The sequence below is a fragment of the Panthera onca genome, chromosome A3, assembly GCF_046562875.1.
Source record: "Panthera onca isolate mPanOnc1 chromosome A3, mPanOnc1 haplotype 2, whole genome shotgun sequence".
NCBI classification, from domain to species: domain Eukaryota; kingdom Metazoa; phylum Chordata; class Mammalia; order Carnivora; family Felidae; genus Panthera; species Panthera onca.
In genome coordinates, this window is record NC_138341.1 from 55349085 (window position 1) to 55375392 (window position 26308).

The 26308-nt window shown below is 39.8% G+C and overlaps 1 protein-coding gene across 11 annotated transcripts in view; it reads left to right on the plus strand.

Annotated features, from left to right (window-relative positions):
• LOC132695322 (E3 ubiquitin-protein ligase RNF113A) overlaps positions 1–26308 on the plus strand; it is a 506126-nt gene that overhangs the window by 396108 nt on the left and 83710 nt on the right. The window contains exon 4 of one of the 11 annotated variants that reach the window (XR_009617811.2): positions 13474–14022. The exons of 9 other annotated variants lie outside the window; for them this stretch is intronic. The gene's annotated coding sequence lies outside the window, so the exon portion shown is untranslated. Of the gene's footprint in view, positions 1–13473; positions 14023–21643; positions 21842–26308 lie in introns of those variants that run through there. One more of the 11 variants, XM_078444570.2, reaches the window with a different exon arrangement.

Here is a 26308-nt window from a genome sequence, read left to right on the forward strand (position 1 = left end):
TACATTTTATTGCCTTTCAGGATCTTGTTAGTGCCCTCAATGGAATTTCTCCTTGCCCAAATGGAGTTGAATAAACACGTTGATGATTTCTCCAAATCCACTGAGTAAAGCAGAGCCCTGAGATGGTAAATTTGTAATACCAAATTGCCTGTCCAGTCAGGGCAGTGCCTTCCCAATGTCTGCCTTGAGGAACACCCAGCATCAGGATTGATTGTCTCAGATAATGTTTGGGAATGGGTCCAACTTGGTTTCAGCAATTAAATTCCCCAGGTAAAAAGCTCTTCTTATAATTTTACTAGACTAGCATTTTCAACAGCTATTAATGAGCCAAGTACTGTGCAATTTTATAAATGAAGGGATTCAGGCTATCATTATGTATAAATCCTCCCCAAATTACCTGTTCTAGTCAGAAGGCATGATCTGGAAAAAGAAACGATAATGTTTTGGAAAATGATGACATTCTGTAAATAAAATCTGGCAGCAAAAGTTCTTAGAAAAACTAATGCTCGAGTCAACATGCCTCAATTTATTGCTACATGAATCAGAAATTAATTTTTCTGCAATCATTCTTATACTTCTGAACTGTGACATCGTTAACAGAGTCTGAACACTCAAAGGTACCTAGACTCTTAATACAATAAGCCAAAATTAATATAAATGGTTGAAGAGGGTAGTAAACTAGTTTTCTTGAAATTTTCCGGAAAATTGAGTTTACAGTGACTAGAATGTATGAGACTGCCAAAAGGTATGGAGGTTAGGGGATGGGAGAAGTGGAATTATCATGATTTTCATGTCCATAGGGGCTTTTATGTTCCCTGGGTAATAACAAACACCAAATACTGAAAGTATATATTGGCCAGGAAATATTATTGCTGGAACTGTTTTGCATATAGCTTCTTTACAACATTACTGTCTCCATCTTTAAGGAGTGGTACATGCTCTGAATCGGCTTCTGGAGTCCTTTCCAACCCATTTCTACCTTTGTTTTCTAACCATCCAACCAAATATCGGAGAGGTATGAAAACATCTAAGTGTCCCGTTTAGGAAAATGTAGCTGCTATTGATGTTGTTTGGCAAAACACCTTGATGGGATATTTTGGCTATGAAAAGTTAGGCCCCAAGTCAGGGTGTAGAGGAAGGATGCAAAATAAGGGGATGCTGAGTTGCTCGTATGTGAAAATATGTGGAAACTTTTTAGTATGAGCAGCCTGAGAGAGGCAATGAGGGACACAGAAAATTTGGAAGCATTGAGCTGCAAGGAGATCAAGGGAGAGAGGGTGCATAGCAACATGTTGGATGTTGGGGCTGGCAGGGGTTATTGGCTAGGAATTTTCATAATAGCAATTTGATATTACATTTTAAATATTGCTGCACTATTCAGTGCTGGAACATAAGCGCCATGAGGTACCACTGGACTTCAGTAGAGTCAGCTATACATTGCTCCTTGTGTTGGTTGTCACTTGGTAGAAGAATTAAAAGGATTTGGGCCTGAATTCCACATCAGGGTCAACCTAGAGTGGTGAGAAGATTGTCACAGGAGATGGACGCTAGATAGAGAGTCAGAATTCAGATGAAGCAGAATATTGGAGTAGGAGGAAATTAAGAGACAACTAAGCCTCTGAGACTTTTCTACTCTTGTCCTGTTGCCATGTATCTCATAGGGCCCGCTAGAATAATCTCTCAACTGGTCTTGCTATTCTCCCTCTTCCCCTGTTATAGTTTATTCTCCATAACAGCATTTGGGGGAACTTTTAAAATGTAAATTAGCAGACGGTAGAATAGGAGTTTTCTAGAACATAGATTTTGACAGTCATCTACAGAAGAGACTACTTTTGTGGGAGTCCAGTAGTCTAGGGGAAGAACTGGAGCAAAAAATCCAAGATAGATGCATTGAGGATGTTAAGAAGAAAAGATAAAGAGAAGATAAAGTTTCACTTTATTCTTGCTACCCCATCTCCAAAGCACCACAGTTCAGTGCCAAGACAAATTCCCTTAACCTTTGATTTCTACCACAGGGCAAAATGAGAGCATAGTGAATGAATGCCCAGCTTCTCTAGCCAGGCAGGATGCTGCCCAAGAGACCCTTTTTTTCTTGCCCCACCCAGAATACTTAGGCAGTGGGAATAGCTAAAGGGTTGGGAGGGGCCACCAGGACTCAGAACTCACCAAAGGACCATGGATCTTACTAACCTGCTTTGTGGATGCTATCAGGAAGCTGCCCACAGCTGCTTGGGACTAGCATCAGTGGACCTCCCTCCCAGCTGGCTCACAGTCACCCCTAATGCTCTGCATGTTTTACCCACCTCCCAAGGTTGGCTCCCTAGGTGTGCCCCTGCAGACAGTGAGAGCAAGCCTTTATAGATGGCTTGTGAGCACGTACAGAAAGTTGGACCAACTCTCTGGGACAGGAGAAGGCACATAAACTTGAACAATTCAGGGAACTACCCTTCAGAGTCTCTTGGAACCAGTATGGCTTTGCAGGATTAAAAGAAGGCATACAGTCTTAGGACTTCCCCTCAAAGACAGAACAAAAGGTGTGGACACTATAAAAACAAGAAACAAACAAACTATAGGCCAGTATGACTGATAAATATAGACGTAAAAATCCTCAACAAAATACCAGCAAAATGCCTTCAATAGCACATTAAATGGATCATACACCATGATTCAAGTGGGATTTATCCATGGGATATAAAGATGGCTCAACATATGCAAATTGATAAATGCAATACACCATATTAACAGAATGAAGGATAAAAATCATACAGTCATCTCAGTATGTACATAAAAAGCATTTGACACAATGCAGTATTCTTTCATAATAAATACTCTTGGTGATTTGGGTATAAAAGCGATGTCCTCAATGTAATAAAGAAAATATAAGACAAGCCCACTGCTAGCATCATAGTCAGTGGACAAGAGCTGAAGGCTTTACCTCCAAGATGAAGAACAAGGTACCACTCAGCTCAGAAGAGTGGCCTACTCTTACCACTTCTATTCCACATGGTACTGGAAGACTAACAGGATCAATTAGTTAGGGAGGGGGAAAAAAAGATGTCCAATTTGGAAATGAAGAGTAAAATTGTCTCTGTTTGCAGAAAATCCTAGAGACTTCACCAAAAAACTGTTAGAACTAACAAATGAATTCAGAAAAGTTGCAGGATATAAAATCAACATACAGAAGTCAGTGAGTGGCATCTCTGTACACTAACAACAAAATATCCCCCCCAAAATAATTAAGAAAACAATTGCTTTTGGAGTGCCTGGGTGGCTCGGTTGAGTGTCCAACTCTTGATTTCAGCTCAGGTCATGATCTCAGGGTTGTGGGATCGAGCCCTGCATCAGGCTCCATGCTCAATCATGCTCCCCTCTCCCCTGCTTGCATGTTCTCTCTCTAAAAGAAAAACAGAAAAAAGAAAAGAAAAAATAAAACAATTTCTTTTACAACAGCATCAAAAAGAATAGGAAAATTTAAGGAAGTGAAAGATCTGTATATATAAAAAGTTGATGAAAGAAACTGAAAAATACACAAATAAATGGAAAGATATCCTGTGTTCACGGATCAGAAGAGTTAATGTTGGTAAAATGTCCATACTACCCAAAGCAATCTCTATCAAAATTCCAGTGACATTTTCTCTGAAATAGAAAAAATAATCCTGAACTTCATATGAAACTACAAAAGATCCCAAATAGCTAAAGCAATCTTGAGCAAGAACAGAGCTGGAGGTGTCAGATTTCTTTATTTCAAATTATATTACAAAGCTACAGTAATGAAAACAGTATGGTACTGGTATATAAATATAGACACATAGACCAATGGAGTGTAAGACAACATCCAGAAATAAACCCATGCATATATGGTCAACTAATCTTCAACAGAGGCACTAAGAATACACAACGGGCAAAGGATAGGCTCTAGTAAATGGTGTTGGGAAACTGGATATCCACATGCAAAAGAATGAAATTGGACCCTTATCTTATATCATACACAAAAATCAACTCAAAAGGGTAAAGTCTTAACTGTAAGACTTGAAACTATAAAACTCCTATAAGAAAACATAGTGGGAAAAGCTCCTTAAAAATGCTTGATGGGACACCTGGGTGGCTCTATCGGTTAAGCAGCCAACTTTGGCTCAGGTCATGATCTCATGGTTTGTGGGTTCAAGCCCCATGTTGGGCTCTGTGCTGACAGCTCAGAGCCTGGAGCCTGCTTTGGATTCTGCCCATCTCTCTGCCTCTCCCCTGTTCATACTCTGTCTCCCTCAAAAATAAACAAACATTAAAAACATTAAAAAAATTTTTTTAATGCTTGACAGCAAGTGTCTAGCAATGATTTGTTTGCATGTCACACTGAAAACACGGGAAACAAAAGCAAAAATAAAGAAGTGGGACTATGTCAAGCTAAAAAGTTTCTGCACAGCAAAAGAAACCCATCAACAAAATGAAAAAGCAACCTTCAGAATATGAGAAAATATTTGCATACCATATATCTGATAAGGGGTTAATACCCCAAATGCAATGCCATACAAAACTCAATACAGGACTCATACAATGCAATAGCAAAAACAACAAATAACCCAATTTTTAAAATGGGCAAAAAGCCTGACTAGACATTTTTCCAAAAAAGACATAAAAATGACCAACAGGTGTATGAAAAGGTGCTCAACACCACTAATCACAGGGAAATACAAATTAAAACCACAGTGAGATACCACCTCACACCCATTGGCTATTATCAAAAAGTCAAAAGATAACAAGTGTTTGTAAGGATCCAGAGAAAAGGCCACTTTTATACACTTCTGGTGGGAATACAAACTGGTATAGCTATTACAGAAACTAGTATGGATATTCCTTAAAAAAAATTAAAAATAGGACTACCATTGATCCAGCAATCTCATTTCTGGGCATGTATCCAAAAGAAATGAAATCAGTATCTCTAAGAGATATTTGCACTCCTATTTATTGAAGCATTATTGACAAAAGCCAAAATGTGGAAATAATTGGAGTGTCTGTCTAAGGATGAATGGATAAAGAAAATGTGGTATGTATTACACAATGAATACTATTCAGCCTTTAAAAAGAAGGAAGTACTGCCATTTGAGACAACATGGATGGACCTTGAGGGCATTATGCTAAGTAAGCCAGATACAAAAAAACATGTTCTCATTTATATGTGAAATAAAAAAAAATTGAACTCATAGTAACAGAGAGTAGGATGATGGTAGAGCATGGGGCTGGGGGATATGGGGAGATGCTGATAAAAATACACAAACTTTCAGTTATAAGAGGAATAAGTTCTGGAAACCTAATATATAGCATGGTAACTATAGTTAATAATAATGTATTATATACTTGAAATTTGCTAAGAAAATAGATTCTAAGTGTTCACACATACACACACACACACACACACACACACACAAATGGTAACCATGTGAGATGAGGTGATAGACATGTGAGTTAGCCACTTGTGTTGATGATTTCACAATGTATACATATATCAAAATATCAGGTACACAGTTTTCACTTGTCAGTCATACCTCATGAAGGCTGGTGACAAAATGTAACTCAGATCATGATTATTTCCCATTCTTTTTAGAATAAAGTCCACATTATCTGTCTTGGTCTTAAAGATCCTGTGTGACCGGGCTCATGGCTAACCCTCTGGTCTTGTCTCTTCCACCCTCTACCTCCCTCCTGATTGCCTACACTGGCTTCCCAGTCATTTATCCAACATTTTAAGGCCCTTACCATCTCAGGGTTATATACTTTGTGTCCTGTCTGCCTGGTATGTTCTTTGTCCAGATTCTGGAATAGCTGGTTCCCAAACATCTTTCAGATCTTAGCTTGTATGTCATCTTTGCAAAGAAAGCTTCTTTGATCTTGTTTGTTTGTTTGTTTGTTTGTTTTAGAGAGCACAAGCAGGGGAAAGGGGCAGAGGGACAGAGATAGAGAATCTTAACCATGCTCCATGCTCAGTGCGGAGCCTGATGTGGGGCTTGATCCCACAACCCTGGGATTTTGACCTGAGCCAAAAAGGAGTCAGATGGTCAACTGACTGAGCGACTTAGGCACCCCTGATCATCTTACTTATAATACTTTCCCCTCAACCCCTGATTGTCTATTCTTTACTCTGCTTCATTTTTCTTTATAGCACGCACTTTCCATCACCTTCAAGTTTTATTTATTTGTTTATTTACTATCAGTCACTCTGTGCGTGGCAACCTCTAAATTGGCCCCCAGTGGTCCCTGTCTTCTGGTTTAGGATCTTGTGCAAATTCCTCTATCTCAAGTATCAGCTGGAGCTGGACCTAGTAACTCCTTTCTAATGACTATAATTCAGCAAAAGTGATGGGATTAGGTTACAAAAAGACTGTGACTTCCATTGTGCCTTCTCTTACCCTTTCTCACTGCCTCTCTGGGAGTCACTGCTCTGAGGCAGCAAACTGCCATGTTATGAGCAGCCTATGGAGAGGCCCAGGTGGCAAGGAACCAATGCCTTTGCCAACAGCCAGCAAGGACCTGAGACTTATAAACAGCCACATGAATGAACCTGGAACCAGATCCTCTTCCAGTTGGGTCTTGAGATGACTACAAGCTCCAGCTGACACTTTGTGGCCTTGAGTCCGAGTCCCCAGCTAAGCCACACCCTGAGACAGAGGCCCCAGCTAACCCTTAGAAACTATGAACTAATAAATGAATATTGTTTGAAGTCACTAGGTTTTGGAGTAATTTGTTACATAGCAATTAATAACTAACAGCTCTGCAGGAATGTAATCCCAATGGGAGAAGGGACTTAATCTCTCTTGTTTTGTACTCTCTGCTAAGAAGGTAGAATGCCTGGCATACAGAGACACTCAATGAACTTTGAGCTTAAATGACTAATTAATGTTAGGGTGGAGTGGAAGACACTGGGTTTCTCAAAAGAAGTGGATAAAGGCCCAAGCCAATATTGATGTTTAAAGCTAAGGCTGTTCTTAAGGTCAAAGGTGACTCCAGAAGTCTCAGGAGAACTCAAGTAACAGACATTCTGATAATGCTAGGCTCATAGTAGTAATCTTTTGATGGCAATTATTGATGCTGGTCTGTGTTGCTTAGCAAAACTTCACTGAGTGCCTGGACAGGCTGCAGCAGAAGGTGAGGGGGGTTGGCGGGGAAACATTATTTGGTCACTGTATGCATGTGGAAGAATGACTCAAACTTCCCACACTTTCCTCATCTGTAATGACCTCACAGGGCTGTTGGTAATACATAGAATAAAATACATAGTGGGATATGGTTTATTCTCAATAAATTATGGCCTCTTTCTCCTCAGGGAGCTTATTATATAAGGAGATAAGATTCACACATAAGAAAGATAACTAACATGGGGTATAGTGTTTATAATGTTAAGTATCTGATATTTTTGAGGCAGGAGTTATAAGGGAATAATTAAATATTTTCTGGTTCTTCCTTCTGTAGTGTGAGGTCTTGAGTATATTTTTGTCACTTGAGAATACCAACATTAATTTTTCCTCATTAATGTTTTTAGCATTAATTAGAAAAAAAGGCTGCTGAAAATGGTGAAAACTCACAAGGACCTACAAAAATGTAGTAGGGAGAAATGATAAGAGTATAAGAGATAAACTCCTACTACTGATTACATCACAGGGATGATTTCATGTGTTTGGAGGAAAAAATCACTGTTCTTAAAGTCTAGCATCCATTTCTAGGAAAGACAGAGCAGGATCTCTCAATTCATACCTCTACAGGAAGAATCACATTGAAAATAATGATTTCCTTCTAATGATTTTCTCTAGATTATGTGAATTTCTTGGGAGTCTAAGGAAAACTAATTGTAATAGTAATAATAATAAAGGTTTTTTTTTTCCTTTTGCTATGTACTGACTAATATTCAGATTATGAGCAGCTCTTTGGGAAGGTAAGGGGAGAGAATAGATGTGAAATCATTTCAGAAATTTCCAGCTTTCCAAAAGAAATTTTACTTTAAAGGAAAATAACAGCATAATAGGAACCACATTGAAATCAGCACAACCGCTACTATTGAGAAAAAGTGACCATGGCTGTCTACACATACAGGGAGGTCATTCAGGCTGGTTCAAAAATTCCTTTTTCCATAGTGGTCTGTGTGTCCACATGGTGACAAATGGCTCAAGCAGGGCTTTTGAGGTGTTGGCACCACCAGTGAGTGCCAGATGGAATGTGGTGAAAGTTCTGATTTGTACCTTTCAGACCAGAAGTACTTGCCAAAATGGATGGGTCCTCCTGGCCGCCTTGTGTAAGTACGGCCACAGGTATTCAGCTGAAACCTGTGGGTGAGAAAGACATAAACTGGTGCCATAAATTTGTCCGGGCAGGAAGTCATAGCCCATTCAGTAAATGGTAAACCCAATGACCCAAAAGAACAAAGGAGTCTCTTTTCATCAGAATGATCAGGCTCATTCAACAAATATTTATTGAGCACCTACTGTCTGCCACACATAATAGAGACTGACAAATTCTCTTAATTAAAGAGTGACTGAAGTGGGGGAACAAAATCTCAAATCACCTGGGATGGTATGAACCTAACTGTGCACTTCAATCCAATGGAATGGAAGGGCCAGGGTCCTGGGGACAGGCCTATAATCAGAATATTGTGGCACCCATTCTGCCCACAGACTCTTGGGGTGCAGCTTTTTGAAAAAAAAATTTAATGTTTATTTATTTTTGAGAGAGAGAGACAGACAGTGAGCAGGAGAGGGGCAGAGAGAGGGGGAGATACAGAATTCCAAGTAGGCTCCAGTCTCTGAGCTAACAGCAGAGAGCCTGACGCGGGGCTCAAACCCACAAACCATGAGATCATGATACTTGATGATCATAAGATTGGACGCTTAACCAACTGAGCTATTCAGGTGCCCTGGGGGTTACAGCTTTTTAGGGTGAGTTTTCTGCCTCCACTTGCTCAGGCCAAGACCCTTCATGTTTTGGAGGAAATACAGATTTTGCCATGGCATTTCACAAACCAGCCACTGGTCTCAATGACATCACTTCTAAACTGAAATCTGAATTTCATCTCCTTGAGTTTATATTTTTGGGTAGCAACTGTTGGCTCATAAAGCTAAAAGGATGTTGAGACTTAATTTACTCACCACACTCTGGCTTACACTAGTCTAAAAAGATGAAAATATTTCCTATTACAGAAGATCTTCTTAGGAGAAGAGGCCATTGGGTCTTATAGTAATATATTGTCATGTTTTGTTACCTTCACAGTTAGCTATTTTTATCATATTTTTTTTAATTTTTGATTTTTTTAGGGAGAAAGAGTGTGTGAGCAGGGCGGAGAGAGAGAAGGAGAGAGAGAGAGAATCCCAAACAAGCTCTCCACCCTCCATGCAGAGCCCAACACGGGGCTTGATCCCACAACCCTGAGATCAAGACACAAGCTGAAACCAAGATTGGGACGCTCAACTGACTGAGCCACCCAGATGCCCCTAATTTTATCATATTTAACCTAAGTTCCTCAGCAGCATTTTATATCTATTTTAAGATATCCTCCTCTGGGATAGTTGAGTATTAGTTGATCACAAGCCTCATGATAAGAGTTATTTGTCACCTCAAGGTTTTTCAGATCCAACTTCTCCTAATTCTTTCTTGGTAACACTAGTGCTTGTAAATGAGCATGCTGAATGGGGTCCCCAAAACAATGATGATACTGAGCTTTTACTATGTACCAGACATTGAGCTAAGTGTTTTATTCAGTTTATCTCAATAGCTCCTCACAACAACCCTTTTGAGGTAGGTTCCAATCATTTCCCCCTTTTGTCAATAAGAAACCTGAGGCTTTTAGAGAAGTCTGTAGTTTGTACAAGACCACAGCTAGGAAGTGGTGGAGGTAGGATGTGAATATATAACGGTGACACAGTTACCCAATTAGTCATGGAAATAAGACTGCCTACCTTCTATGCTAATAGATCCAAGTATCAGGGCGCCTGGGTGGCTCAGTCGGTTGAGCGTCTGACTTCAGCTCAGGTCATGATCTCACAGTCCGTGAGTTCGAGCCCCGCGTCGAGCTCTGTGTTGACAACTCAGAGCCTGGGGCCTGCTTCGGATTCTGTGTCTTCCTCTCTCTCAGTCCCTCCCCCGCTCATGCTCTGTCTCTCTCTCTCTCTCTCTTTCTCTCTCTCTCTCTCAAAAAAACAAACGTTAAAAAAAATAGATCCGAGTACTAAATTGAGTGTTAATTCAGCAATATGCCACTTTTAAAAATAAATTTGTTCATGTTGTCTAATGCCTATCTGTCACTCAAGTGTTTGTAAAATCAGGGGATTTTTTTCCCCCAGATTCTTGCTTTTTCCAATTAAGCTCTTTTTTAAACCTTTGTTTAATCTTCAACTTCAGATCCACAAAAATAATGGCTGGTGATCCATCTAATACTTTTACTATTTTCTTTGGACATATAAGTCTTTATACTTCTCTATTTAAGCCAGAAGTTCTCACTCAATCTTGTCCGCGCATTGGAAACAGAAGAACTTCCAAAGATCCTGATGCAAGGGGTCACACCCAAAACCAATTAAATTAGAATCTCAGTGGGGGAAAGCCAGGTGATTACAATGAGCATCCAAAGTTAAAACCCTAATTTAAAAAAAAATTCTTCCCTGGGTATTTCCTATATACCCATTTCACCTGTGGCCTGCTCTGGCTTTTGCTCATCTAGCTAGGACTATGAGTTGGTCAATTCGAGACTCATTTCCGAACGCCATTGCATTACCTGCCTGTAATATAGAGGCTGAAGAAGCTAAATAATCTCTTTTCCAGACTACCTTGAAGGTGGAGGAGCTATATGATGCAGTTCTGGCCAATGACAAGAAGGTGACAGTCTGTTGAGGGCTTCTGGGAAGCCCGTACATCCATCCAGGTGCTTCTAATAATAAGTTTGTCAGTTCAAGTAGTTGAATTTTTCCCTTTCTATCTGGATGTTTGTTCTTTATCTGAATATTTCATAGACATGAACTGAGCATGTGACTTGAATCACAGGTAATCACAGGGAAATCGGGAAAATTTGATCTCTTCTTATTGATGCCTTAGTCTCTTTTTCCACACAGAGACCTTGGAGTTCATGACAAAAGTGTCTTACAGAGAAAGTAAAGGCTAAGGAATTTGAGAACCCTAAGGTCTACTTTGAAATTCTCTGAGGAGGTGGAATTTCCATGTTGGACATATGATATTTATAGGAAGAAACCAAAGGGATTATATAGGTGGTATAGAGTTTCAAGGTAGCAAACATGGAGTCTGAGCCTGTATATTTATAATGTGTGTGTGCGTGGATGTATGTGATATGTTTGCTATTTTTTGTGCAACTTTTTAGTCAAGTATAATGTACATACAAAAAAGTGCATATATTGGGGCCCCTGTGTGGGTCAGTTGGTTAAGCATCTGACTCTTGATTTTGGTTCAGGTTATAGTATCACGGTTTGTGGGATCAAGTCCCAAGTCGGGCTTTGCACTGACAGTGTGGAGCCTGCTTGGGATTCTCTCTGTCTCCCTCTCTCTGCCCCTCTCTTGCTCGTGTGATCTCTCTCTCTCAAAATAAATGAATAAACATTTTCTTAAAGTGCATATATTGAAAAAGAAAAGCCCAAAGAATGTTTAGAAACTAATGCATCTTTTAACCCAACACACAGGTCAAGAAACAGGACATTATCAGGATCCTAAGAGCCCCCTTGTTCTCCCTTCTAATGACTACTCCTTTTACCAAGAATAGCCACCAGGCTGCCATTTCTTTCCTTTTTTTTTTTTAAACCAGTGTGTGCAATTGCAAGGTCACCTCTTTTCCTGTTTTCACATGCTATTGAGATGGGAAAGTCAAACCTGTTCCATGGCATATTTAATTATGGGAAAATGAAAAGCAAGAAATAAAATCTAGACCAACAAAACAAAGATTTAAGTTGGTATCACTTTCCATATAATTGTGATGCCAGCAGAGACTCAATAAACATATCAGCATTGTTAAAATGATTTATCAGCCAAATAGTTGAATGTAAAATATTATCAATACAGGTGTCATCATTGATCTTTCTTGGGTCTCACTGCTGAAGAATGGGGCTGCTAGATGATTTCAACAAACAATCCTTGACAGGAAACCAAAGGCAACAAGGCACAGGGACAGACAGCTGACAAATGCAGTATAGGGCCATTAAAGCATGTGATGAATTTGCCAGGAAAGTATATATTTGTGCAAAAGGTGAGCTCATATCTCCCATAAATTTGTCAGCCGTGACACAGTGTTCTCCTGCTTGGCATGAGTAATGCCTTGCTATTTGCTGCCTTTGTCTGGCAAAAGCTCTATCAGTCACTCCAGGGTTATTTACAAAGAAACGTGTCTATCAGTTACAAGGACATGACTTTGCCGCTAAAAGATAACAAAAGAGGAAATCAGGCAGTGGCCTCTCAGCGAGGGATGCGTCTTTTCCAGACAAGCTCTGGACTGGAATGAATCAGATGGACGGCAATTGGCCGGGCTGGCCCTGTGCCTGGCATGACCAGCCTTAGTACATTTATCCACACTGATTAGATTAGAAATTATTAATAGGGGGCTACGGAGTAGAGCAAAAGGTCATTTAGAGTTTAATTCTGTTCTCAGATAACTTCATTTCGGCTGATGGGATTGTTATTGTAGGGGTTTTATATGTTTATAGGAAACAATATACTCAATAATGAAGTCGTGCCTCCTTCTGCAAGGTCAGGAAAGCTATTGTGTAGCTAGATTGAAGTCTTCACAATTGTGTTAATTAAGTAACAGTGATTGGGCTTGGTCTCCTCTTGAAATGCATTTAAGGGCCTAAAAGCTGCTGAGAATGTATTCTTTCAATATAAATATAGAGGAAAGCAAGTGAGACCAGAAAGCAGCCTGTGAGTGAGTAAACAGAAGAGCTGACACAAAGCTTTTACTTAAGGAAGACAGGAGCCTGGTTGGCACATGTAACTTCTTGCCTCATAAATACAAATGTCTTGTCAGTTTAGGATTAAATGTAACAGGTCCCTTTTTTCTTTACTCAATTCCTGATGAATCTGAAAGATGAAGTTATAGGATTTGATGTTGATGGCACATTATGTCTCATCAGTTATTTTACTCTCTCCCAGGCCTGCCTGTTTGGGGTAGATCAGAGTGCAGTAATAGCTACATCCTTCTCTGATAAAGGACCATTTCCTTGGTTTTGCTTTATAGACCCAGGGACATTAGTGACAAGGAGTTCAGCTCTGTCCTCCACTAAGAGTCAACTTTGGAAGGTTTATAACTCAGACATTGAAATTTGCTGGAGGTGGCTGCAAATTTGTTTGTTCCAAGAGACAAGAACTCTTCTAACCAGCTAAAAAAGAACTTGACTTTAAATGAAGAGTGGGCTCATGAAAAGCAGTCTTTTGTCATGTTTCTTAAAGACCACAGAAGACCTTTGGGTCCTGTTTATAAGCAAATAACCTTTCATTTCATTCCAGATGTAGTGACATCCCATGAAAGGGAACTTTGAGGTGAAACGTGATAACTGGTGATTGAGCCTTGTCTTTTCAAGTCTCTGCAACTCTCCCCATATGCAAGAAGACCACCACATCAAGACAGAACTTGGTTTTCCCAACAAGAGGACTGTCAAATGGAAATATCTTCATTAATATAGTCTTTTAAAAATACTACTAAAGCAGTAGTTCTTGACTAGGAATGATTTTGTCCCCCAGGGGACATTTGGCAATGCCTGGAGACATTTTTGATTATAACAACTCGAGTGCAGGGTTCTGCCAGCATCTAGTGAGTAGAGGTCAGAGATGCTGCTAAACATTCTACAATGCACAGATGAACACATACAACAAAGAATTACCTGGCCCAAAGTGTCAGGAATGCTAAGGTTGAGGCACCCTGCTCTAAAGAACCTGTAGAATCAATGAGGAATGAGAACTTACAAGAGATTACTCTGTCTGGGGAATGAGGCACCACAGTGTCTATTGAGGAAAAAAATCTATAGTTATGACATTATAAATAACATATTAGGATTTTAAAAATAAAAGATTTCTTTATTTATTTCTGAAACAGAGCATGAGTGAGGAAGGGGCAGAGAGAGAGGGAGACACAGAATCCAAAGCAGGCTTCAGGCTCCTAGCTGTCAGCACAGAGCCTGATGTGGGGCTCGAACTCGTAAACCGTGAGATCATGACCTGAGCTGAAGTCGGCTCAACTGACTGAGCCACCCAGGCACCCTGAAAAATAAAAGATTTCTTATAAAGCTACTCATTTCAATTAAAACTTAGGAGCTGGAAAAAAATGCCTTATTTCTGTTGTTGTTATATAAGAGGTGCCATATGGTTTTAGAGTTACTTGGTATGGGATAATGTCACACCTCAAAAGCTTTGTATGAAACATGCATGAAGTAGCATGATGCACTTGGAAAAGGGCTGAGCTGAGATTTCAGACATTTAAATGTTGCCCCACCACTTACTAAACATGACCCATCTGGGCCTCAGTTGCTGTTTCTGGCCACACACTGAAATTGCAAAGCTTGACATCATTATTTGGCTATTCCTTCTCCCTCAGCCCCAGTGATAGCCAAAACTGGGATTTCTCCTTAGTTTCCCAGGACTCATGGTCATCCCTTCCTTTATATTCCCACTGGCCTGACTTTAGTTTGAGTCCTTGTTACTTCACATCTGGCCTGTTACAGTAGCTTCCTAGATAGTATTCTCTCCTCAGATATATCCTACAAGATGCTGTCAGCTTGTCTGCTGAAACCATTACTTAGTTTTTGTCGCTTCTCTCAAATTCTTCCGTGGCTGTAAAGGAAAAGTCACCCTTGGTGTGACAACCCATCCCTCTCTGATCTGCTCAAGAACATTTTCCTAGAGCTTGCCCTAAGTGTTTTCTCTTTGCTGTCCATAACATCTTTGCTGTCCATAACATCACTGTACTTAATGACTTCTTCATAAAGGCTTACACTAGATCAATAGTCTTCCGGGGATACCCTGTTCAGAAGCACCCTCCTGTCTTGCATGGTGCCTCCCCACTATTATCTCGATCTTCTTTCAAATCTGAAGTCCCACAGCCTCTCAGAAAGTTTCCTAAGATTTCCAGTGATCCTTCTTATATGTACTTACTGTTTGCAAAATGTATATAGTACCTACCATGTTTGACCTTTATGTACACTTTTCTTCTCCCTCCATTGATATCTTTCACCTCATTTCAACTATCCAAGGGTAAAGAGACGCAAACTGCCATGTTGAAGTAGGCCCTACATGGGTTTCCCTGTGAAAAGTAAAGAAATGCTTGGCACCATCCTCTGGATTCAGTGCATATTCATAATTGTCTAAAACTAAGACATTCTGGAAGATAGAGACATATTCATACATATAAATAAAAGTATAAAGTCTTTCCAGTTAGGCTGTAAGCCTCATCATTACAATCATAATCCTCAAAACTTTTGTGTCCTCTGAGCTTTGTCATGGAAGGCATCCAAAGAATGATTGAATGGCTGATTTTATTTTGCGTATGTTTTTCTATTTGAGAACGACCAGTGGTCAAATAAAAATAGTATCCAGACTTGGGAGATACTTTGGTTACTATAAAAACTACTTTGCATTAAAACAATTTTACAGTGTGTGTGTATGTGTGTGTGTGTGTTAGAAGATTTTTTATTTTTATATATATGATATATAAGATATGTATTAATATATATAAGAGAAACATCTCTGTTTACATATGCCTCTTGAGATCTAAGAATAAAAATTTTCTTGAGGGTCCCAGTTGACTTATTATACATTCCAAAGACAATGAATGGATTTCACTAGATTCCTAAACTTAAATGAAATTCTCAGATTTTGACATGGAATTGGAGATTATCCATGTTGATTCATTTTTTTTTTTAGCAAGCTGGCTGAGACATAGGCATAGTTTGTTGTTTTATGGCCACACGTGCATCAAAGTATTTTTTTCATCTTTTCCCTTTTGACATAAGCATGCTTGGGATATATATATATATATATATATATATATATATATATATATATATACATATACACACACACACATATAGCAATAGATTTTACTGGTATAGTTGTCTGCCTTGCTTTACCTATAAGGGTTTGTTTGCTCTCACCTCATTTGTAGGTCCCTAAACTTCTAATTTTTTAAGCATAAAAAGGATAGCATCTCTGTCTATATCCTGCAGTATTCACCGCAGTATTTCCAAGTCTCAGCTGTGATATTTTTTTGAAAAAGTGGATTGCTATAGTTATGTTTCCTCATTATTACTTGACTTGATCTCTCTTCAATCTATGCATGTAGTAATGTTATTCCCCTCAAACTAGAATGCCCACCTTTTAAAAGGGCAACATAGCTAAATGCAGTGGTTCTCAAAGTGTGATCCTTGGGACAGCAGCATCAGCATCATCTAGGAACTTGTTAGAAAGGTGGATTCTCAGATCCCATCTATTGAATCAGGAACTCTGGGGCTGGGACCAGCAACCTGGGTTTAAACAAGCCCTCCAGGGTATTCTTAATCAAGAATAAGTTTGAAAACTACTGGCTTAGTTGTTAAATGTACAAGCTCTGGACCAGACTGCCTGAATTTAAATCTTTAACTCTTGAGTCACATAACCTTCCTGTGCCTGTTTCCTCATCAATGAATGGGATAATAACATACCATCCACATATTGTTGTGGGGAGTTTAAATTGAGATAATACATGAGAAAAGTTTAGCAAGGCCTGGCACCTGCTGAGCACTTCATAAATTTTAGCTATTGTTGTTCAGATTTTGCCCATTCTCAAATGTTAGAATACTTCTTCCTCTTGGTCATATTTCCTGCCTTTGCTGAGCTGGCCCCTTCCCCTCTCTTGGATGCCCTTGCCACTTCTCTTTCCCTCTTCAGATGTTGCCAAGCTAGGGGTAGTGGATGCATATATTTTTCTGCAAATACTTATCTCCCCTTTACGAACATTTTTTTTCTTCAAAAACAGTGATGAGCAAACATAGAGAAAAGTACAACACATTTAAATTTTTCTTAGGTCTGTTTTCTATTTTAACTATAATATAATTTCCTTATGGCCCACATGATTTTTTTTTTCAGACCTTAGGAATGTGAACCGGTACTTATTTTCATGACTTGTGTAATTGATATGTGGATGGATGGGAATGTGTTTTTGCCCTGTCTTCAGTGATGAATCATTCTTGTTTGTTCTAGATGCTTCTGGACTTGTTATCCTGTGTCATTTCTAACCGGTGCCAGTTTTTGACAAATGATAGCAGCAAGGCATGGTGTGCTACCTCAGGTTCTTATTTTCTCTGAGTGTTTGGATGTAATAATTTTAGAGATGGCCACATGGCTAATGAGTCTTGCCCTCAGGAGCTCAGCACAGAGGGAGCCCTCACTAGCCTATCAGACACCTTCTTTGAAAATGGTGGAAGTGTGAGAGAACAAGATGAATGGACATTTGTGTATCATATTCTTTGAGAATTGAATAGAGGATTTATGGTGTTCCCCGACTTGACACACTTCACACTTGTCATGTTGGCACATTGCATTATACTCTGCTGCCCATGGGGCTTTTGATGATGTTTCAGAAACAAGTAATAGATGTCTCTGTGCTGTATCCATACATTTGCAGAGAAAGATCCAATATTAAGAACAAAGGTACAGTAAAAACCATCCCCATCAACCAAACACAACAGCCTAACTCTGCTCTCTGTTGTCTTGTTAGTCCTGATCCTTACCTAGACATATATAGCCCTTTTCCAGCTACAGATGATCCACCTGAAGTAACGGCTTAGGCACATTTTAACACCTCCTGGGGGATATACAATGGACGACTGTTTTTAAGTGCAATATCAAGCCACAGTGCAATATAAAGAACACTGGGTTAAATATCATAAACTCTTAATTCTAACCCCGACTTGGGTATAGCCTGCTGTGTTGATTGAGCTTGGATGTATCTCTTATGGCAATCTCCCAATTGCCTCATCTGTCACATGGGCACAAGAATTCCTGGCTAGCTTACCTCCCAGAAGGAATACATAAGAACTTATTTTGAAAAGTATGGAAATGAGAGAAAACCACCTGTATGATTACTGAAGAGGCAGTTGGAATACAAAGGAATTTGCCCTCAGTTTTACAGAAATAGAAATAGAGCCTTTAAAAGGATGAGTGAGGTTTTTTCCCAAGGGACACTGTAAGTGATGAACAGACAAGGTCTGGATTCCTATCTTCTTGTCCTTAGTTGAGGTACCCTGAGATTACTACCCACACCCCATGTTCAAAGGACCACTGCAGGCCTGATAAGTGAGGAATCAGCAACAGCTACACCGCATTCGAAGTTAGAGGCCTTTAGCCTGCCTTTCTGGTGGAATTCTGTAGCACTTCTTGAGAAAGAAGGGCCCGAAATATTGGCTGTTATCAAGTTTCCCACTAGCCAGGTTGGAGAGAAACCACAAATGGATTTATTTTTAAGGAAACTTTTTTTTTAAATTTTTTTAATGTTTATTTATTTTTGAGAGAGAGAGAGAAGAGAGAGAGACAGAGCACTAGCAGGGGAGGGGCAGAGAGAGGGAGGGAGACACAGAATCCAAAATAGGCTCCAGGCTCTGAGCTGTCAGCACAGAGCCCGACACAAAGCCTGAACTCATGAGCTGGGAGATCAGGACCTGAGCTGAAGTCAGATGCTTAAGCAACTGAGCCACCCAGGCGCCCCTTAAGGAAAAGCCTTAATTGGTTATTTCTTAGACAACTGAGTTAGTGAACTGAGAGTCTCACTGAATGCATGTAAATAGTGAGCACTGTATGTTTAATACCTTCTGTGAAATTAGGACTCCTTATTTCATATTTGTAGATCTTCCTTATATGTGTCATGTTTTTGCCATTATAATGCCATTAAGAGCAGAACCTTTTATTTTTATTTCTTGTCATCCTCTCCAATGCCCTAGGTCAATGCTCATTAAATATAGGTTTATCAACTTGAAGTGAAGAAAGATTGGAAACATCTGGAATAAGAGGACGAGAAAAATCTCTGAGTCTACAGTATCTCATCTCCTCTCAACCTCCAAATAAATTAGAATCCCTTTAAGACATTATCTGTTAGGTCTGACTGTATATATTCCTCAATTTCAATATTCTTGTTCCGATTTAGGACTTTTGTGGGATTGTCTTAAACTTGTGAGCCTTCATGTTTAATCCAATGATGCTGGAGTTATTGACAGTTTTGCCTTTGTGTAATGTGCCTTTAGGCATGCAGTCTAGCATGTTTTCTTCCCCGTTTATGTCACAGAGGTAACACCAGCTTCCTCAGAGTCCTCCTCAAAGGATCTTGAATTAAGGGGAAAGTCCTGAGATTCATGTTAAGGGAACATCACAGGAAGCAGTGGTAGTAAAGACAGGACTGAAGTTTTAGACCCATTGATATCTAAGTCTCAACCAAATATGCACTCTGGTTAGCATTTGGGTCACTCATTATACTGCTGAGTGCATGAGAAGGGTACATGTCATGTTTAACAGAATAGTATCAGTCTGTGTAAGTAAATTAAAATGATTCAGTTTTTATATATGTGGCCAAGGCCATTGCATTATTTGTCTATTGCTGTTAACAAATTATGCCAACATTTGGCAGCTGAAAACAATACACACTTATTATCTCGTTTTCTGTGGTTCAGGAATCCAGACACAGCTTAGCTGGGTCTTCTGCTTCAGTATCTTATAAGCCTGCAATCAAAGTGTGAGCCCAGAGGCTGCATTCTCATCTCAAGGCTGAACTGCGGAAGGATCTGCTTCCATGCTCACTCACGTAGTTCGTGGTAGGACTCCATTCTTCTCAGGGTATTGGACAGAAGGCTTCAGTTCCTTGCTGGCTGTTAGCTGAAGGGCACCCTCAGTTCCTTGCTGTATGGGTAACATACAACATGTACTCATGTACTCCTGTACTCTGCAACATGGCAGCTTGCTTTATTAAAGCAAGCCTAAGAAGATGATTAAGAGAATCTGCCAGTAAAATAGAAGTCACAATCTTTTGTGATCTATCACAGTAGTGACATCCTATCTCTTTGGCCTTACTCTGTTTATTAGAAAGCAAGTCACTAGTTCCTGCCTGCCTTCATCGATAGGGAATTCCACAAACCACGAATACCATGGGATGGGGATCATTGGAGGCCATCTTAGAAGTCTGCCTGCCAAAGCCTTTCATGTACACCTCTGAAAAAGAGAATCCATCGTACTTATTAAACGTGTCCTGAACGCTAGGGTTGGATGATATTAAACATAATCGAGTAGTTGTCCAGAGAGCTCTTAATGGGAGAGTCTGACCTGTTTCTAATTTCTTTCTTTGCTTCTGAAAATAATTATTTGAAATTTCGGTAACTTAATAATACTTTGTGTTACCCCAGAGTCTTAAAAAAAAAACCTCCCTCATTTTTCTAGGAATTCTTAGATCATTACTCTACTTTGCTGGTACAGTAACTGATTCTCATGGTTCTTGGTGAAGGTTACCATTCATTGTGCTGGTGATTTGGAACCACCAACAGGCTCGAGTTAGGATATTCTTGGGAGAGATTATTAGACCCTGAATTTGGGTGTCCTAAACGTACCTTTTTATGTACCTTGTGTCTTCCATCTGTAAACTCTAAGCCCAAATAGCTTTTTTCAGTTGGCTACGATATAGTTTGGACACTGGATGAAGATGCTTTGAGCTCTTGGTAAGACATGCAGTAAATAAATATTGGAGGTTATTATTTAATGAAAATAGCTAGTTTTAAAACTTGTTTTTCTCTCCATTACATTGCTATTATCTTACATCAGACCCTTGTTGTTTCTTGCCCTGTTCCTGTCTATTCTGCGCACTGCAGGTAGAGTAGTATTTATAAGATGCTAATCTGATCATATCACTTAAAATTTAAAACTCTGCAACAATATGCAAGGATCATCATGATATAGGGTCAGGTGAACAAAGCAGGGTTATATATACTAATTGCTTATATATGCAAAACATATTGCTTGAAGGATACTCAGAAAATTTGTTTCAGTAGTTTTCATGGCTAAGGGAAGGACAGGAGAGAGATTCTCTTTTTAAATTGTAAACATTTTGTCCTTTTAGATTTAGCACCACTAAATGACTATATGACCTAATTAAAAATCAAAACAAAACTCTTCCATGCCCTGAAAACCTTTAGAAAAGGTTCAGATTCTTAACCTGGAGGACTCTTTTGATGTTCTCTTTGCCAACTTTGCATCATCTTCTGCCTTCTCTCCCCCTTCTCTCCTCTCTTCCCCTTTGCCTTCTCTCCTCTCTTCACCCTGCGGTCCAAGCACCTCCTAAGTACAGTTATCTGTGGACCTGTTTAGCCAGGTCCAGGCCTCCACACGTTTTGACACCTGTACCTTTGTCTCTCCTATCCCTTCTTCTCATTATGACTTTTCATCACTTTTCATTCAGCTAATTTCTGCCTATCCTCCAGGGGCTTCTTTCTGATTCCTCCACGATGGACCTTGTGCCACTTCTTTGTGCAAATTTTGATCGTAGCATTTACTGTATTCTATTTTCAGCACACACCAGTCTCAGGCTATAAAGTCAGGAATGCAAGAAGTAAAAATATTATTTTAGTTTTTGTAAATAAGTTTAATTTCTAGCACAACTCCTATCTTAGGTCAGGCTCCTCAGAAGCAAATCTTGAGAAGCAAATCTTCAGGAAGATATGTCTGCAAGCAACTTAAAAAAGTGCCTTCGGAAGAAACCAAGAGGGCAGGGAGCAGGAGCAATAAGGAGAAGGCATCACGCAGGGGTACAGTTTCAGGCCAAGTCCCAGAGAGGGTGATGTCAGCCCGATCCTGCCGGGAAATATACTCTGAGGTAAACTCATGATTTTGGTTCTATGTTTAATGTCTGTATCCCCTAATAAAATATGAATTCCAAGGGGGTGGGAACTGTATTTTTTTATTCACGGACGTATTCTAAGCAATTAGAACAGTGCCTTCAAATAGTAGTCATTTATTGAATGAGTGAATAAACTACTCTCCTTGTCGTTTTGACAAAAAGAAGCATATTCATTTATTCATCACACAAGTTATGGGCATCTACTATGTCCTAGGCACTATTTAGGGAATATAATAGTGAAAAAAATATTTGATATGTTAGCGCTCAAGGAGTTTCTAATGGGAAACATGGGAACTGCATCACAATATAGTACAGAGAAAATCTATGAGGACATCCCAGCCCCATCTACAGAGATATCATTAGTGAGTTCATCCTAACTTGGGTGCAAAGGGTTATATGAGACCTACAACCTCCCACAGCTTTCCCTTGGTGAGCTCATGCAGCCTTATGCTGTAAATGCCACCTATATTCTTTTTTTTTTTTTTTTAACATTTATTTATTTTTGAGACAGAGAGAGACAGAGCATGAACAGGGGAGGGTCAGAGAGGGGGAGACACAGAATCTGAAACAGGCTCCAGGCTCTGAGCTGTCAGCACAGAGCCCTACACGGGGCTAGAACTCACAGCCCTCACGGACCGCGAGATCATCACCTGAGCTGAAGTCGGCCGCTTAACCGACTGAGCCACCCAGGCACCCCGCCACCTATATTCTAATAACACCAAATTTGTTTTTCCCACTCAGACCTCTCTCCCAAATGCTGGACTCATAGCCAGTTGCCCAGGAAACAAGGTACTGTCTTGCTTCTTGGTTGGTTCTTTCCAAAGTATCTGTCACAGCACCAATATCAGGGACTTATCCTACCCTCCAATTCATTTTCTTTTCTTCTTATTCTTCTTCTGTCCTTCCAGACTCAGGAATCTTAATCTCACTGAGGGTATGGTAGTTGGGGTGGGCGGATGTAGGAGGGTTACATGGGATCTTGTGTCAATGGTGAATTCTTCCAAATCTACCGTGTATAGCATAATTTTTATTCCCTGGGTCCTGCAGATCCTGGATTTGCTCTTCAAAAAGTCTGTTTTTTGCTTTTCTGCTTTAACAATCCTGATACCTAGTTTGAATGGGAGAAGGGCCATGGAGTAAAAAGAAATTATAGGGAATGAAAAGAAAATCAGTTGACATATCTAAACATTTTTCCACATTAACTTGGAATTAGGTGTTTAAGGGTCTTTCCTCCTATTATATTTTGAGTGCCTTGGGGGCAAGAACTGATCCTTATTCATCTTTGTAACATCAGCATCGGTACAATACCTGATTCACAATAGATGAGCTGTTTGAACTAAACTAAGGGTTTCTGAACACTCCACATCCTTATACCATTTTTTTTCTAGCAAAAAAAAGCAGTATATTATAGTAGTTAAAAGCATAGGCTCCAAACACAGACATCCTGGGGTAAAATTCTGGTTCTGCCCATTAGTAGCTATTTTATCTTGATCAAGTTATTACTGTCTTCCTGCCTCACTTTCCTTATCTGCAAAACAGGAATGTGGATAATGATTTGGTTTTTCTGATACGGTTGTTGTGTAAGTAAATGAGTTAATACACATAATATGGTAGGCCAGTTCTTGGTGCAGACTGTATTTAAGTTTTAGCTACGTTTATCCCCTCTTCTTAAAATTCCCGTGTCTTTGTCAGCCTGGTTAATTTCTGCTTCCTCATCTCCTTCAAATGTTCTTTCAAAAGGCTTGTCATGCTCGTTCTCCAGAAAGTATCCCTTTACCCCAGGTTAAGCTGAGGGCTTCTCCTTTATGCTCCCTTCCTTAGCTATGTGTTCTTCAACCTTTTGTAAGACATATCCCGTTGTATTATAAAGAGGATAGTTCTACATCCTCTTCAGACTGGCCTGTGCCTCGTTATTCACCTTATATACCCGGCACTTATCACACCGTCTGGCACATAGCCGATGCCAAACAAATGCCATCACAAAAGTGAGTAAATATTCACCTGCTCTAATTACTGCCCTTGCAGCTAGCTTGAAGGTGTCACTTTAAATCTACCCAATGCCTCCATTTTCTGTATCTGGGATCAGTCTTGCCCACAATAAATGGGATTCTTGGTTCCTTCAATAAACTCAGAAAATGTGACTCACTGGGGGCAGAATGCCTTTGAAGGAGATATGTCTGCTGCTCCCCTCTTTGAACTATATTATAGAATGATTCATCTTCCATGAGCCACATAACCTCAAATCAGAGCTCCCATCCACCCTCATCTTTCATTCCTTCTTCAGTTGCCCATTTTTTCTCCCCTCTTCCTGTTTCATCCATCTCACCTCCTGCCAGGCCTGTGCAGACACAGACATGCACACACACCTTTGATCCTGCTGACACCAATGGCACTAAGGAAAGAAGTTCAATATGTCCACTGGCGTCAAAATATAGTAATAACAGTCCTTCAAAATGACAATCACAGGCAGCCTAGGGGCATTCAGGGGCTCTTCTGCTTTGTGCTTTGTGTAGTCTTTAGTGTTTTTCTTTGGTGTTTGAAAGCAAAGGTAACTGTAGTTTGCTCTACCTGAGAAGTGCTAGTGAGCTGGCATTCAACAAACATATAGTTATGGCACTCCTGTGGTGAGGAACAGGCAGAGTTGGGGGTTGTTTTGTGCCCTATCTCACAGACTCCAGCAAAGCATGATCTCCCGTTTGCAACCGGTTACTCAGCTGCATTTCATGTTTGTGATTGCGTTGACAAGGAAAAAGGCACCATTTCTGGCAGCATCTCTTAGCTTCCTGAGTTGCCTCGGGCACTAAGAGAAGGCAGGAGGCACAGACTGACTTGGTTGCCACCTGACACCTCTTCTGCTTAACTAAGCCCAGAGTACCCATTGGGACTCCACAAGCAGCATCCTACAGCATCCTAACTAGGCAGCTGCTCCCTGGATCTGTGTTCATCTTCCTATTGCTCCCATTCCTCCCCTCCTGCCAAGTATAACCCAACATCCAGTGGCAGAGAAAATAGACACCTAGGACGAACTGTGTCCAACTCCTCTAGTGGGGAACCAAGACAGACACTTGCCAGTGTTATTTTATTTTTATTTTTATTTTTTCTGATTTGCTGTTTATCCTCTCTGTCAGCAAGAGCAAGAAAAACCTGGAACCTCAAAATCAACTGCCATCCTGAGCTGCACTGAGCTGGCAGCTTCTAACTGATTCAAAATGTAATGTTTTGTTTTGTTTATACCAGGCAAAATATAGTTTTCTATTTTGGGGTGGTGGCTGGTTAAATGAATCATAAAACAACTTAGATGTTTCTTGGCGATCCACCAGCTATGTTAGATCAATATTTGATAAGTTATAAATGAATGAGACACATACAGATTAGATTTTCTTCTGAATACACACTGATATGGACCGCACTGGCAATGGTAGTCTTCATTTAGTGTTGTCTGGGACACTTGAAACACACATTGCCATATCTGAAGATGGGGCATTTGTAGATGTGCTGGTAAATAGCCTGGTATATTGTGTTGAATGACATTTTTTCCAATGCTCTTTTAATTGGATGTGAGAGTTATGCTAGTTTCTATGTATCACATCGTCAAAGATGAGCTCTAAGCATCTTGTTACAGTAACCAAAGGGAAAAAATCAAGAACATGAGTATAGAGGATATAAAATGCAGCTTTTATATAATTTAAAAAATGTTTTTTTCCTACAATTTTAAAAAAAAAAATTTTTTTTAACGTTTATTTATTTTTGAGACAGAGAGAGAGCATGAATGGGGGAGGGTCACAGAGAGAGGGAGACACAGAATCTGAAACAGGCTCCAGGCTTTGAGCGGTCAGCACAGAGCCCGACACGGGGCTTGAACTCACGGACCGCGAGATCATGACCTGAGCCGAAGTCGGATGCTTAACCAACCGAGCCACCCAGGCGCCCCTTTGCTACAATTTTTAATGGAAATGTACATCGTAGCCTTGGAGTGAGGGAATTTTCAGAAATTTGCAGAAATTTTCAGCAAAGTAATGTAAAAAAAAATCATTAACTTTCAAAACTGCCTTTACCAATCAATGGTTGAAGTGAGATAAACTTAACAATACATTTAGAACTTAAAATTATCCAAAATAGTTGGGAGGCAAACTACCAAAGGATATGTATTGTCCATTTTTGACAATTATCTTTAATACCTAATTTTTGGATATAGAGGTTCCTTGCCCTGTGGGTTGTTTGGAAAGCTAAACCAAAGCTAAAAATGATCTATGTTTGCCATCTGCAAATCATTCCTAAACTATTGTTTTAAACATCCAGTTAGCTGACCTTTGACCATCCACTTCTGTTGTAGAAGGGCTCAACTGTTTTGGCTCCATACCTGTATAGAATACAAGAATAGCTAACACATGTTGAATGCTTATCATGGGCCAGGCATTCTGAGCTCTTCAAATTATTCTCCCA